General features: G+C 28.8%; 1 pseudogene; it reads right to left on the bottom strand.

Annotated features, from left to right (window-relative positions):
- Positions 1–2,466: 2,466 nt before the first annotated feature.
- Positions 2,467–3,387, bottom strand: LOC111297747 (large ribosomal subunit protein uL13w-like; annotated as a pseudogene).
- Between the last annotated feature and the right edge of the window lie 11,172 nt (positions 3,388–14,559).

Raw genomic sequence — 14,559 nt, 5'->3', positions numbered from 1 at the left:
TTGGAATGGAACATGAAAAATTTATATTTTTAGTTAAAATAATAAAGTGATTACCATCTTGTAAATAAGAAATTGTGAAAATATATCTGACTTTGACAAATCCATCCAAAATCAAACCTCTCAGAATCCAAAATGAAGAAAAAAAAAAGAAAAAAGAATTTGGGAAGAAATGAGAGTAGAGAAAATTGAGAAAAGAGTTTGGGTTAGCAGGAACAAGTGAAGTTGGTTAAAGATGAATTGTATTGTATTGAATGATCTTTGTTTCTCTTTCTTTCTTTTGCTCCTTGATTTCGGGAATCTTTTGCAAGTCAATATTGGACTTATATCAAACATCTTAATATAAATTGTGTAATAATGTCAAATTAAGTATAAGTAAATGGTATTATTGGAGACTATATTATATCAGACTATTATTATTGGAAACTCTTTTCCTTGCTAGTGCTAGCCTTTGTAAGGGAGGTGATATCTGCGACAAACTAAAGTGGAATTGCTACTAACAGAAGTTGACAAAAATGTTTTAACAAAAGGGGATGCTGTTTGGAAAACAGATGGGTTGTTTCCTTAAGCAGCTTTCATTTTAATTCTTAATCTATCATTCAATATCCATCATTTAATTTAAATTTCTTCGCATCATCAATGAAAATCTATTTCATCAATTATGCTATCTATATCCATCTAAATTAATTCAAATTAAAAATTTTATCTAATTCGAATTAAAATTAAACCAATTCAATTTAATAAAAAAGTTAATGATTTGAGCTTGTTCAATTCTATCTAGAAATAACTCAAATCCATGAATAATGTGAATCTAAAATTATTTGAGTATTTGAAATAATTTGAATCTGAATTTATTCTAATAAAAATTAATTCAACCAAAAATGATTGAAAATAATTCAAATTTAAATTAGGTATAATTTTATTTTTAAATATTAATTTAATAAAAATAATAAATATAACTCAAATTAATAATTTACTAATATTTAAAATTTTGAATTATTTTTAAAGTTTTTTTACAATTTTTTACCAATTAGTTTTTTAATTATGAATAATCTTTTAATTATGAATATTAAAAAAGAAAAAAAAAGAGTTAAGCTAGCTAAAAGGAGTGACGTTGGTAAAGATTAATTTGGTGTATTTGATTTTGAAAATCTTTTGCTAATAAAAGTACGGGTAGACTAACATTGTTTTCAATAATTGAGTTAAACAACCCAAATATGTCTTAATTTATTAATTTTATATCAATAAAGGATTTAATTTTTTTTTCAAGAAAAAAGTATAAAATGGACACTATTTTATGTTACCGATTGCTGTACATTATTTTGATCTTCTTCCTGTTATCAAAGAATTAGTGAAGCCTCTTTTTTCTAGAAAGGCCTTATAAAGGCATTTTTGTTACAAACTATAAAATCATCACTCAATCAACTATTTTTCATCATTATAGAAAATTCACTTTTATCATGAGATTTTTCATTGGTAACAGCATCTTTTTCATTGAAATTTTTCGTCAATGATAAAAAAATCAGTAATACTATTTCATCGATAATGTGTAAAATTTGTCAATAATTTTTCAATAAAATTTTTTATTTATAAATTCTGTTGATAATAATTCCATCGGTAATTCAATTGATAATTTATTGATAAAAATATCGATAATCTATCGATAATCTATTGATAATTGATTGATAATCGATCACTAAAAGGTGCTTTTAAGAACCTTCACAATCAATATTTCTCATTAAATTATGAACTAATTCTTTCCTAATCTGCGATCTAAATAGCAAAATTTTTCCACTTGATTTTTCAAGAACCTGTTAAATCTGTTATGACACTATTGAATAGATCCAGTTTTGTGAATTGTGATCAAGCTATAATATAGCTTCTTTCTCTTGCAGTAAGAAACTACCATATATGCCTGGTTGTTTATACCTTTTAAGTTCGTTAGCCCTTCTTTCAACACCAATAAAACTACAGTTTTGGTCCCTGACTTCCCAACTCCTGGCAAGGAAGTGATTGATAAGAAATGGGAAATCGAATTTTCACCAGTGCAGAATGCATATCAACCCCACTTTTATTTTATTTTATTTTTTTAAACAAAAATACGTAAGCTAGAGATAAAAAAAATATAAGTGCTAAAATTTAAACTTATATCTATTAAATGTTGTCTCTCGGAACAGGGATGTACGGATGAAATGAACTAAGTTCCAACTTCCAAGTGCTACACTAAACTCTTTGGAAAACAGGAAATTGATAACAAAACCATAATTTATAAACTGTCTATGTTTGCTAACGATGAATCCACGCACAACCATCTCAGTGATCAAAACATATAAAATTCAATAGCAAATAAAACATATTTGAAAGAATCCTACGGCCAAAATAGGAAAACAAGAAAGTCAGATTCAACAAATTTTCAGCCTTCACATCTGGAAGAGAATTAAACACTGAAACCAACAAAATTGTAAGAAACTAGCTAGCCACTAGAAATTCAGGAGCAAAGATGTCTAGTTGAGAGATAAGTGTTTCATTCGCAACCTTCCCAGCCTTACCCTAAGCTTATTCAGCTACTTCTTCCTCTCATATGCAACCTGGGCCCTTTCCTTCGTCTTCTTCTCTAGCTCCTGGAGTCCAAGGTATAATTATAAACAAAACTTCAATCAAATTATCAACTTAATATCTTCGAGGTTTAAAAGAATGACTCTGAAGTAAATTTCAAGACATAACTCATAAAGGCGTAGATCAATTTAAGGACAGTCTATAGAAAAACACTGAATGAAAGATAAGCTCACCCTGATGATGTCGTAATGGTTCCATCCAACCTCTGATGACAAGCGGCCTAACAAGCAGTACTTGTGCCCCTAATGAAGCCTCAAGGCTATAATTACCCTTTTTTTTTTAAGATAGCAAAAAATATTAGAACAAAATTCAAAAGATTACGTTACAATAAAAAAAAAAAATGAAAGTTAGAAGAGAAACTTGCCTAAGAACATCAGGGACTTAATCTTGTCATACGGGGGGGAATACCCTCGTAAGCCTTCAAACGAGCAAGGGCCGCCGCTCCACGCTTAGTCATATGGGGTATCATTCTGCAAATGTCATTAACCATTAAATCTCATTAAAAATAAAACAATTTTCGATTTAGAGTTCAAAATGCAAGCATTTAACTATTTGGGTTTAGCTTCCTTTCTTCACAGAATAAAAGAAGACACAAATCTCTACAAACCTATTTCACTTTAGCTCTTGATTTTATAAAATCAGACAAAATAAACACGCCAAATAGAGAGTGAATGAGAGAGAATTAAAAACTGACCCACGAACGATGCGCCAGAAGATCTTGGCTGGGGCGCGACAGCCAAGAGAGAGATGCGGTCGGTGAGGAGAGTCACGGTGGAGAGAGGGAGACAGGGAGAAGAGTGAGAGGGAGTTTAGAGATTTTGAAAATGCGGAAATTAAGGTTTCAGAATTAAGGGATTAGGGGTTTTATTTTTTTCATTTTCTGACAGATTAATCGGCACCTTTAAAATTTTTTTTCAGAAAATTTTTTTAGCGATAGGAAATATTGTCAATAACTTTTAGTTAATTTTTGTGAAATATTTACTTATAGATTATTGACAAAATGAAATCTATCAATAAATTTTATCGATATTTTATCGTGGTGATCGAATATATTTATAATTATATTTCATTAACAATTCATCGATAATTATTGATAGAAAAATTTTATCTATAATAAATCAATTTCTGATAGTATGATATGTTTTTATGGTATTGTTCATTATATTTATATCTCATATATTAATGTTGAATAGCTTTCATGATGAATTTTATTTATTACAGTTTGTAATGGGTTTAAATATGATTGTTAAACTAATAAAAAAAAATATGATAACAAAAACTGTTGTATTCGCTTCTGTTAAGAAATGGGATGGTGATAGTTTCGTTATATTGGATCTAGTGAGCACATCCAGGTAAGTGAATTTTTTTTTTTTACCTTTACTTTTAATCAAGTGAGACTATTTTTAACATGTTGATAGTCATTTATTATGCTCTAAACCATGTAGATGAGTTTTTTCCCACTCATATTCTGCTACTTAGAAGCCAACAATACAGTCACTTAGTTAGGATCTTTTCTTTCCATGAACTGTGACTGTTTAAGTCATATATTAAGTTTTGTATTAAATCATTGCTTTTAGAGGTTTGAGTTTTTGTTTCTACGATGACGGGTAACTATTATTTTATCTTAATGCAAATTTAAACAACATAAAATTAAAGAGGAAAAGAACATGAAAACTAGAGAGTAAACCTATTAAAGAGAGAGCAAATGAAATGCTAGCCTCTTGCGTCACTGTTATTGCTATAGGAAAAGGTTAAGATCTAAAAAAGTTGTTTCCATGAATTTGTCAATGAACTTGCATTTGTTGTTTTTTTTTAGTTGGTTTCTCATATTTCTATGGAGTCAGTTGGCTTTTCTTTTTGTAAGGTTTGAAGTATATTTGAATTTTTTTTTCTTGATTAAGAATATGATGATTGACAACACATTTACTTGAATCACGGTTTTTACTGATGGGTGTGAATGAGGGGAAATGAGAGGCCGGTAATTTGTTCTATGTATGGGATTTAGTGCAACTTCTAAAATGTAGAATGTTATTAAGCCACTGACTTTTTTAAAATGGTTGATATCAAGACTATGTTAGTTGTCACTGCTTCCAGCTTTCCTAAAAAAAACTAAAGAAAAAAGATTAAATTGCTCATATGGCATATTGAAAGGAGGATTGTGCCAAAGCTATTTGAAGACAGTTCATTTTTTTTTTGAAATCTAAATCAATTGAGCTCGGGTTAATTTCAAATTCAAATGTTCAATGTCCAATTTTTATTTTTTTATATTTATCTTATGTTTATCTTATAGTAATCTTTATTTTATTTATATTATTTATCCTTCTTTTATCTTTATGTTATTTTTATTTTTATTTGACTTTGCTTGTTCAAAAAAAAAACCCAAAAATGAAAAAACGAAGTGATGGTTTGGCTAAATGCGAAAATGTGTATATTTTTTTGAGGTTGATAATTCATGGGACTTACAGGGATTTAGATCAAGTTGGTCTGTTTTAAAGAGATTAATTTAAAATGTTTGTTCTTGGTAATATTTGAAAATCAGAAACTTTAATCTTTATTCAACTTGTAATCCTTATGAAGTCTGAATATTTTCCCTATAAATAAACCAGTATTTAACAGTAACAGATACACAGAAATTAGGGAGAATAATCGAAGAGAAATATGAGAGTGAGATAGGCACTGATTGCTCTAGTTTACGTGTTTATTGTTTTGATTCAGAGTCGTTTTGAAGAATTGGAGGGAATTAGAGGGCAGAACAACATTGAAAGGTTGAATTTTGTCAAAAGTGAATTTTTCTACAAAATTTCCGGAGATTTCTGGATTTCCTTAAAATTTTCAATGAAAGTTAGGATTTTTTGACGAAAATCCCAATTCCCAACGTGATTCCAGTGATAGTTCCCAGTTCCCGCCCACGTTCTTTGACTATTCCCAGAATCCATTGAAAATTTGGCGAAACTTTAGACTTTCCGATGACATTACTAATTTTTGGCATGCAGTTTAGAGAGACGTTAGAGAACTACTCCGAAGAGAGAGAAAGCTGGAAAAAAAGTAAAGCAGAAAACAAAAATATACTTTTCTACCTTGAAGAAACGGCACCGTTTTGTATCTCATTATACTACACAACCCGCATGTCGCATTGATTGCAGATATGACCCGCCAAGATCCATCGACTTACTTCTTTAAAGCCTCGAGCCAAGCCATGCATCGTGTCGCGAAACCATCATCTGCAACCGAGTCGCCGACAAGCGAAGCCGTTGAGATTTTTTTTGGTAATTTTTTTCTTTTTTATTTATTTAATTTAAAATTTATTTATTCATGTTGTTTAAATCAATTTTTGTTAAAAATATTTTAAATAAATCCATGAATCTTACTAAATTATTTGAAAATTTTCGTGAGTTTAAAAATGATTTCAAATTATGAATCTTATTGGAGGATTTCATAATAAAATTAAATTAAAAATATTTTCGAATCAATCCTATTAAATTATTAAAAGATTTAAATCTCAAAATTAAATCTTATCAAAATTTTGAAAGATTTAATGATTCTTCTAAACAAATTCATAAATAAACTTTTGAAAAAAAATCTTATAAACTATTAGAAGATGTGTCTTGAAATAAAATTTTATCATACTATTGAAAGATTTTATTGATTTTGAAAATAATTAATTTCTTGAAAACACATTAATGAATCCGACAATGGCGTCTCTTCATAGTGAAACATTAGTCTTCATAAATATTGTTAAGGTGAAGAAATTTTTTTAATTTATTATCAAACTATTAGAGTAATTTTAAAATTAATTTTTAATATTAAATTTATTTGATAAAATTATAAATTTGTTTTAAGACTTGTATAACATGAAATCAATTGATCCCATCATTTAGATGAGAGTTGTGAGGATGCTATAACCTTCATCATGTGTAATTACACTTTTAGATTTAGTTTTGGTTTTGTAGACTATGATCTATCTTTTTAAATTATACCTAAGTCAAATTTAAGATTTCTCTTTAAAGGAGGATAGATTTAATTAAGTGACCAATCGTACTTAACCAAAAATGATTAGTGATGACTTTTAAAATTTTTCTAGCTATAGGTTCATAGACTTATACGTTATAACAGTTTGGTAGCCCCATTAGGGTAGTCGAGAGTTAGGCCAATAAATGAATTCGTGCCATCCAAGCCTAATTTAATAAATTTAATATTTTTTATTTATTTTCAAATATTTACTATTATGTTAATTATATGCATTACATAACACAAGCTCTATATTCGCGCTCCATCCCTTAAGAGAGGGTAAAATACCTACACTTTTATGAGAATTCATGTCTTTGCATGGGCTAGCGAAATAACCCCACTCAAATTGAACTCTTTTTGCTTGTAGCTTAGATGGGTGAAGATTGAGGTGCCTTACTAGTCTGTCATCGATAATAATGTGAGGAACAGATTGGGAACCTTTAGATTTAATCCAAACCCTGTATAGTCAACCTTTTAGGCCTAACTTGAAAGTAAAGTCATGTTTCCCTTTCCCTTAGAATTAACCTGAATTTGGAATCATGTTGTTGTATTTTATTTGTTAACCTATTTCTTTGTTATTCTTTTACTATACTAACTAACTTATTTCTTTGCTTTTTTTTTTTGCATATTCATAAGCATTCATAAAGACTGTATAAAATAATTATCTTGAAGTTATTTTTAGCAAAATCTTTTATGGAATCCATTAAGCGTCTAGTTTGTGCCTCATCTACATTTGCCAAATGTCAATCACCTATTAATCTGAAGGTTGAATCAGAAAAAACTCAACAAAAAGAAAGAGATTGTCTACTACCTGGCCATGTCTCTACTTTGCCTTAATAAGTCTATTTGTGCCTCAAACAAAATGATCTAGAAGATTTGTATTTCCTATTTACTTATTGTATATTGTGTTTGAAAATTGTTGATTAGTAAATGATGTTTGCTTTTTGTGTAATTGTGGCTCTAGCTTGTGTGTTGCAATTATTTGCTAGCCTTTGGGTTTGCTAGCGGTTCTTGATTATGCTACATTTCTGTGGGTGTTTTGTGTTTGAATTATGATTGATTCCTTGTCTAAGTATTGCTAACAGTTGGGTGGTGTAGGTGCTTGAAGAATGAGATAATGCTGGGTAAATTATTGACCAATTGTTGCTGGAAATCAGGTTATTTAAAAATTTTAGAACCAGTATGACACTCAAATTAAGCCCCTTCCACTCCTTATTGTTAACATTATTTTTATAAGCCATAAACCTCAATTCTAATAAGAGACTAGTTAAAACTAGATTAAACATAAAAAATTTTGCACTTATCTTTGAAAATCAACCCTAGAGCAATCTTTAAAAGAATACTACTATAATCCAACAGCTTCATGAATTATTTTACTTATCCAAATTTTTTGTTTTTCTTTTAATAAATAACCATTTAAAAAAAGTATTAAAAAGTGAAAAATATTTAAAAAAAGAAAGAAAATAGGCCTTCACTAAAACCAAGTCTATTGTAATAAGTAAAGCCCAAACACAAGTTGACTATCTAAAGCCCAATTAGAACCATTATGAATCAAAATTTCAACACTAACTTGAGCTTCAAGAACAATTCAAATGACTAAGGACAAAATAGGGTGTTTACAGTTACAACTCTTTGTAAATTTTTGTACATTAGGAATTGTGCAAAGATATATACACTTATTACATTCGGGTCTAACTCAAAATAAAAATCTAGAGATTATCATTTGAAATAAAGATTTGTAATATGAATATATACAAAAGTTTCAAAAATTTACAATGATAAAAGCCAAAGACTCTTAATTGTAAAATCAAAGATTCACAAACATTTAAAATTCCCAATTTGAAATTCAAATATTCCCAACTTAAAGTTCAAAGGTTTTCAATTTAAAATCCAAAGATTCTCAATAATTTCAAATGTTCACAAATATATTCAAAGACTGGCAAATCATTGAAAATTTCATAAAACATTTAAAATTTTGTAAAAGATTCAAGGGTTAAGATTCATAAGAGTTCGAAAATTAGGAATAACTCAAAGATTCTCAAGAATTTAAAAAAGATTCAAAAAAGTTTATAGATTCATAAGAATTCAAAGATTCACAAAAATAATCAAAGATTAGTAAAAGTTTTAAAGATTCACAACAATTTAAAGATTCTCAAGAATTCAAGTATTCACAAAAATATTCAAAGGTTCATAAGTGATTCTAAGGTTTGTAAAAGATCCCAAGGTTCATAAAAGTTTCAAAGATTAGCAAGAATTGAAAGATTCTCAAAAGACATCAATGATTTGCAATTGTAATTCTTGTAAATCCACATATAAAATTTCTTAGTTTAGATAAAAAAAATTCAAATTTTTGCATTTAAAAATTTTAAGGATTTACATCTAAAATTTCTAAGATTCTCATTCGAACAACTTTAAAGATTCACATAAAAAATTTCAAAGTTCACATCAAAATTCAAAGAATTGCTTTCGAAAAATTTTAGAGATTCACATCTAAAATTAATAACTATATAAAATAAAGTTATTTTTAGTGCTTAATTCCATGAATTTTGCTTAGTTCATGGCAAAATAGTTTAATTTCCCTCCCTAATTAGTTTAATTTGGGCATGTGTAGGAAAATTTTTGGAAAAATGGAAAAAGATAACTTTTGACGCAATTGGGCTAGATTTTGGAGTTAAAATGCAAGGATCATTATGTCTAGTATTGGAGAGTTGAATTGGAGATTTTATAAAGATGTTTTGGAGCTAAATTGAAGTAAGATCAAGGCTAAATTTTCTAAGCAAATTTGAAGTCAATTTTAGCAAACTTTCAAGTTCAATTTTCATGCAATTCCATGTAATTTTTGTAAATGCACAGGCATAGAGTTATATGGCATGATATGGCAATTGATTGGGATTAAATTGGACATCACAACTTGCTTAAAAGTTGAGGTTTTAAAAGGCTTAAAAGTTTATTAGAATCAAGCTGACTTGAAGTTACATTGCACTCTTGAAGTCCTAAGCTAGTAGAGTTGGCATTGAAAAAAGCCAAGGATGCATGGAATTTTAGTTGCTACATGGAGACTTTACAAATTAAATTTGGATTCCTAAATCTAGTAGGAGGTGGCATTTGAAGAGTTTATGTTGCATGAAAAGGTAGCATGATAAGGGATGAGAAGATTGCATGGAAGAAACAAAATAGATTTAAAATTCTATTTTGACCCAAGAAACCTAATCAACAAGAACTCTTTATGAAGTAGCCTTTCATTCAAGAACCCTACTCCAAATTAAAGAAGCATTCTACTTTTTATCAAGACTCTAATCTTTAGGATTCATTAACAATAAATAGCTATATTTTGTTTAAGGAAAGGACATGTAGGAGTTAAGGTGACACACTAACCTATTTAGATTTTTTAGCTTTCTTGTTCTTTTTGTTTCAAGTTTTTTTTTAGTTTCTTTCAATTTTTTTTTCAATCTTTAATTTTTGCACATTTGATTTAAGTTTTCTTTATAATTTAAACTCAATTTTGATTTATTTCATGCAATTCAATTTTTGTTCTTGTAATTTAATTTTTCAATTTAAACTTTCTAGCAATTTAATTTAAGTTTCTATCGACATTAGTTCTTGCAATTAAATTAAATTTTGATTTCTACAACGTTAATATTAATTTTCATGTAATTGATAATTTTAAAGTTCTTTAGTTCTGATTGATGGTTTGGGGTTGCTTATATTTAGTTAGGGTTAATTTTTGTTATTGCAATTTAATTCCTTTTGCTTGGCAATTTAATTTAGTTGATTAGCTTTTTAATTTCAGTTTCTAGTTTTAATCTTAGGGTTAATGCATGTTTTTAAGTTCTTTAATTTGATTCTTGTAATTTAAATAAGATTGATTTAACTTCGGTTTAGTAATTTAGGTTTAAATTTTGGTTTTTTTGTTGATTTATAGTTTTGTATATTAGATTAAACTTTAATTACATTCTTGCATTGTTTAATTTACATGTGTAATTGAAGTTTAAGTTTATGTTTATTACTTAATTAATTTGACAATTGCTTTAATTTTTTTATCTTTTTATGCACTTGCAGATACTCAATCAAGTTTTTAGTGTCATTACCTGGGACTGATGTAGTAAAACTTTCATATTTTTATTTTATTTTGATTTAATTTGTTTTGGTTCTTGGATGCATAGGTTTAAGAGTTTAGAGCTTATCTCTCTTAACCTTGAAAATGAAAGAACTTTTAAGAGGCTAAGATAAGAAAGAAAACAAGCTCTTGCTCTATAAAATATTATGGTCGATCCTCAAGAGCCTAAAACACTAGGGGACTATGTAGTCTCATAAATAGCTGATTTTCTGCTCTCAAATAGGAGGCCTATCATACAAGCTAATAATTTTGGAATAAAGCCATCAATTATACAAATGGTTCTAACTTTTACATAGTTTTAGGGGTTGCCTAGTGATGACCCCGATATTTATTTATCAAATTTCCTTGATATATGTGATATTTTTAAACATAATGGTATTGTTGATGATGCCATTAGACTAAGATTGTTTCCTTTCTCTTTTAGAGATAAAGTTAAAAGCTAGATAGTGTCTCTTCATCTTAGATCTATTATTACATGGGATGATCTAGCAAAGAAGTTTCTTGCTAAATTCTTCTCTCATACTAAAACTGCAATGATGCGTAATGATATCACAACTTTTATGTAGTTTTTATCGAAATCCTTGTTTAAAGCTTGGGACAGGTACAAGCAGATGTTAAAGAAATGCCCACACTATAGCCTGTCGAGTAGTTACATATCCAAATTTTTTATAATGGTTTAGTGTGGCAGATTAGAACCATCGTTGATGCTATTGCTAGGGGTATTTTGATGAGTAAGTCTGTTGAAGATGCTTATGAATTGATTGAAGATATGGCAACCAATAACTACCAATGGTCTAATGAAAAATTAATCACTAAAAAAAATGTTAGTGTTTATGAGACTGATGCCTACTTTGCCTCAACCACCCAAGTTACAACCTTAGCCAAAAAGGTAAAAGTTATAAGAATCAATACCATCCCTTCCTAAGTCTAATCCATTCAAAGCCCTTTCTTTACTTATGATATTTATAAGGGTAGCCATTCTAGTGATTAATGTCCTATACAAGTTGAAACAGTCTAATATGTTACATCACCCAAGCAATAATATAATGCATATAATGACACATATAACCTTAGAAACATCACCTAAACTTCTCATAGGGTACCAAGGCCAAACTTTATATTCAAATTTCAAACCTATTTAACCCTTTAGTTTTCAACTACCATCCCCACAATACCAAACACCACTTTTATAGTACTAACCTTCCTTACCATTCCAAAAATAGAAACAATCTTTGGAGGAAATGTTCAACCAAATCCTTTAAACCCAAACAACAACCATAAAAAATCAAGCAACTTTCATAAAAAACTTTGAGTTGCAAGTGGGTTAATTAGCCAATGCTTTAAGTAGCCATCTTTAAAACACCTTACTAAATAACATAGAGACAAATCAAAAAAGATAAGAAGGGAAGAATGCAATGTTATTAATTCATTAAAAGATGAGGGGTTGAATAGGGTAGATTATGATTAGAATTATGATGATATTATAGAGGAACCCATTGTGGTGAAGATGTTTAGGTTTGTAAGGTAGTGAAAGATCTTATTGAAGATAAAGGTTCAATGATTAAAGATGAAGCAATTGAATAAGATTCTATAGAAGAAAAAGATTTGACATTAATGGATACTAAAGATGAAGAAATTAAAATTAGGAAATAAGAACCTTTGGTAGGAGACAAGATGAAACTAGTGATTGATGATGAAGAAAAATGAAAAAGAATAGAAAGGTATAGTTTCTAGTGAGAAACAAAAAGATGTGAAAATGAAGGTTAAAATTAAATATTTAGATTTCATAGAAAAAGCTACTAATTTCAAATTTCAAGAAGAAAAGGTAAAACAAAAAAGATGAAGCTAACTCTTAGAATGTCCATTCAAAATTGATTGTCATTTGATGTTACTCCACATGTAAAGAAGCCTAATTTGGATGTTTTACTTCAAGAATTGGATAAAGTTACACTTACTGAAGAGTGTAGCATTATGCTTCAAAGAAATTTACCACCAAGTTTAATGATCTAGGAGTTTTTCTATTCCTTATTCTACTTATTTTCATTTAAAAAGCTTTGTGTGATTAGGATATAGCATAAACCTAATGCCTTTTTCTATTTTTATACAGCTTGGTATTTGAGAGTTGAAGCCTTCAAAAATTTGTGAAGTATCCAAAGAGAGTGGTAGAAAATGCTTTAGTGAAAATAGATAAGTATGCCTTCTCTTTTGATTTTACAGTGTTATTAGTTCTGTGAAGTATACAAAGAGAGTGGTAGAAAATATTTTAGTGAAAATAGATAAGTATGCCTTCCCTGTTGATTTTGTGGGGCTTGATATAGCTAATGATAATGAAGCTTCTATCATCTTAGGAAAGCCATTTTTAGCAACTTCAATATCATTAATTGATGTTTACAATAAAGAATTAATCATGAGATTTCAAAAAAGAAACATTATGTTCAAGATTGGTGATCCTATTATTGTTAAAGAGAAGGTTGCTGTGAAAGAAATGTTCAATGGAGATCCAAAATTGGTGAAGAATGAGCTTATGATGGTAAAGCCAAAGCGAACTTATAGGAGTCCAATAAAGAAGAAAAATAAAGTAAAGGATGCAATATCATGGAGAAAGAATAGATCAACTAGTTCAAGATTACAATGAGTAACAAAAGTGTGTATAAGGGAATTGCATTTGTTGAAACATGCTCGCCCAATTTCTTAAAGCATCATCCAATGAATGAGATCATGAAAAAAAAAAAAGATGGTGAGATGAATGGATGCATATACAAAGAAGGGTGTGGTGGACTTAAATGAATGAAATTTTGGATATAGTTAAGCTTGACTATAACTAGCACTACTTGAGAGGTAACCTAAATTATAAATTTCAATGTTTTCATATTTAGGATCAAATTTGTTATTTTGATTTTTATTAGGACAAATAATGCTTATTTTGTTTGATTTTGTTTTGTAGGGACAAGGAAAAAAAAAGCTCATTTCCAATTACGTATTCTTGAATGATTCTTGTGCTTAAACTATGCTAATGATTTTCTTTAAGATATACTCATTGTGCAATTTTAAGGAACTTATGAGAATCTAATATTAAGAGTTATATGATTGATTCTAGCATGTTTATTCTGATTTAGCTAAGTTTTATTTTGCTTGAAGAAAAGCAAAAGTTAAATTTTGGAGATTTGATAACTCTAAAAAAATAGTTACTTTTAGTGCTTAACTATGTGAATTTTGATTAGTTCATGGCAAAATAATTTAATTTCCCTCCCTAATTAGTTTAATTTGTGCATGTGCAGGAAAAAATTTTGGAAAAATGGAAAAAGATGAATTTTGAGGCAATTTGGCTAGATTTTGGAATTAAAATACAAGGATGATTATGTTTAGTTTTAGTGAGCTAAACTGAGATTTTATGAAGATGTTTTGGAGCTAAAATTGAAGTAAAATCAAGGTAAATTTTTTTGGGCAAATTTGAAGACAATTCTAGCAAATTTTCAAGTTCAATTTTCACGCAATTCTATTTACTTTTGTGTAGATAACACATGCATAGAATTATGTGGGATGATATGGCAATTGATTGGGATTAAATTGGACATCACAGCTTGCTTGAAAGTTGAGGTTTTAAAGGCTCAAAAGCTAATTGGAAGCAAGCTAACTTGAAGTTGCATGAATTGTAGTCTTGAAGTCCTAGGCTAATGGACCTGGCATTGAAAGAAGCTAAGGCCGCATGAAATTTTAGTTGCTACATGGAGACATTATAGATTAAATTTGAATTCCTAAATCTGGTAGGATGTGGCATTTGAAGAGTTTACGTTGCATGGAGATGTGGCATGATAAAGGAT

The sequence above is a fragment of the Durio zibethinus genome, chromosome 12 (genome assembly GCF_047325235.1).
Source record: "Durio zibethinus cultivar Kanyao isolate XHJ-2024 chromosome 12, ASM4732523v1, whole genome shotgun sequence".
NCBI lineage: Eukaryota > Viridiplantae > Streptophyta > Magnoliopsida > Malvales > Malvaceae > Durio > Durio zibethinus.
Note: the sequence above shows the minus strand (reverse complement) of the source record. Positions and strands in the feature narration are given on the sequence as shown.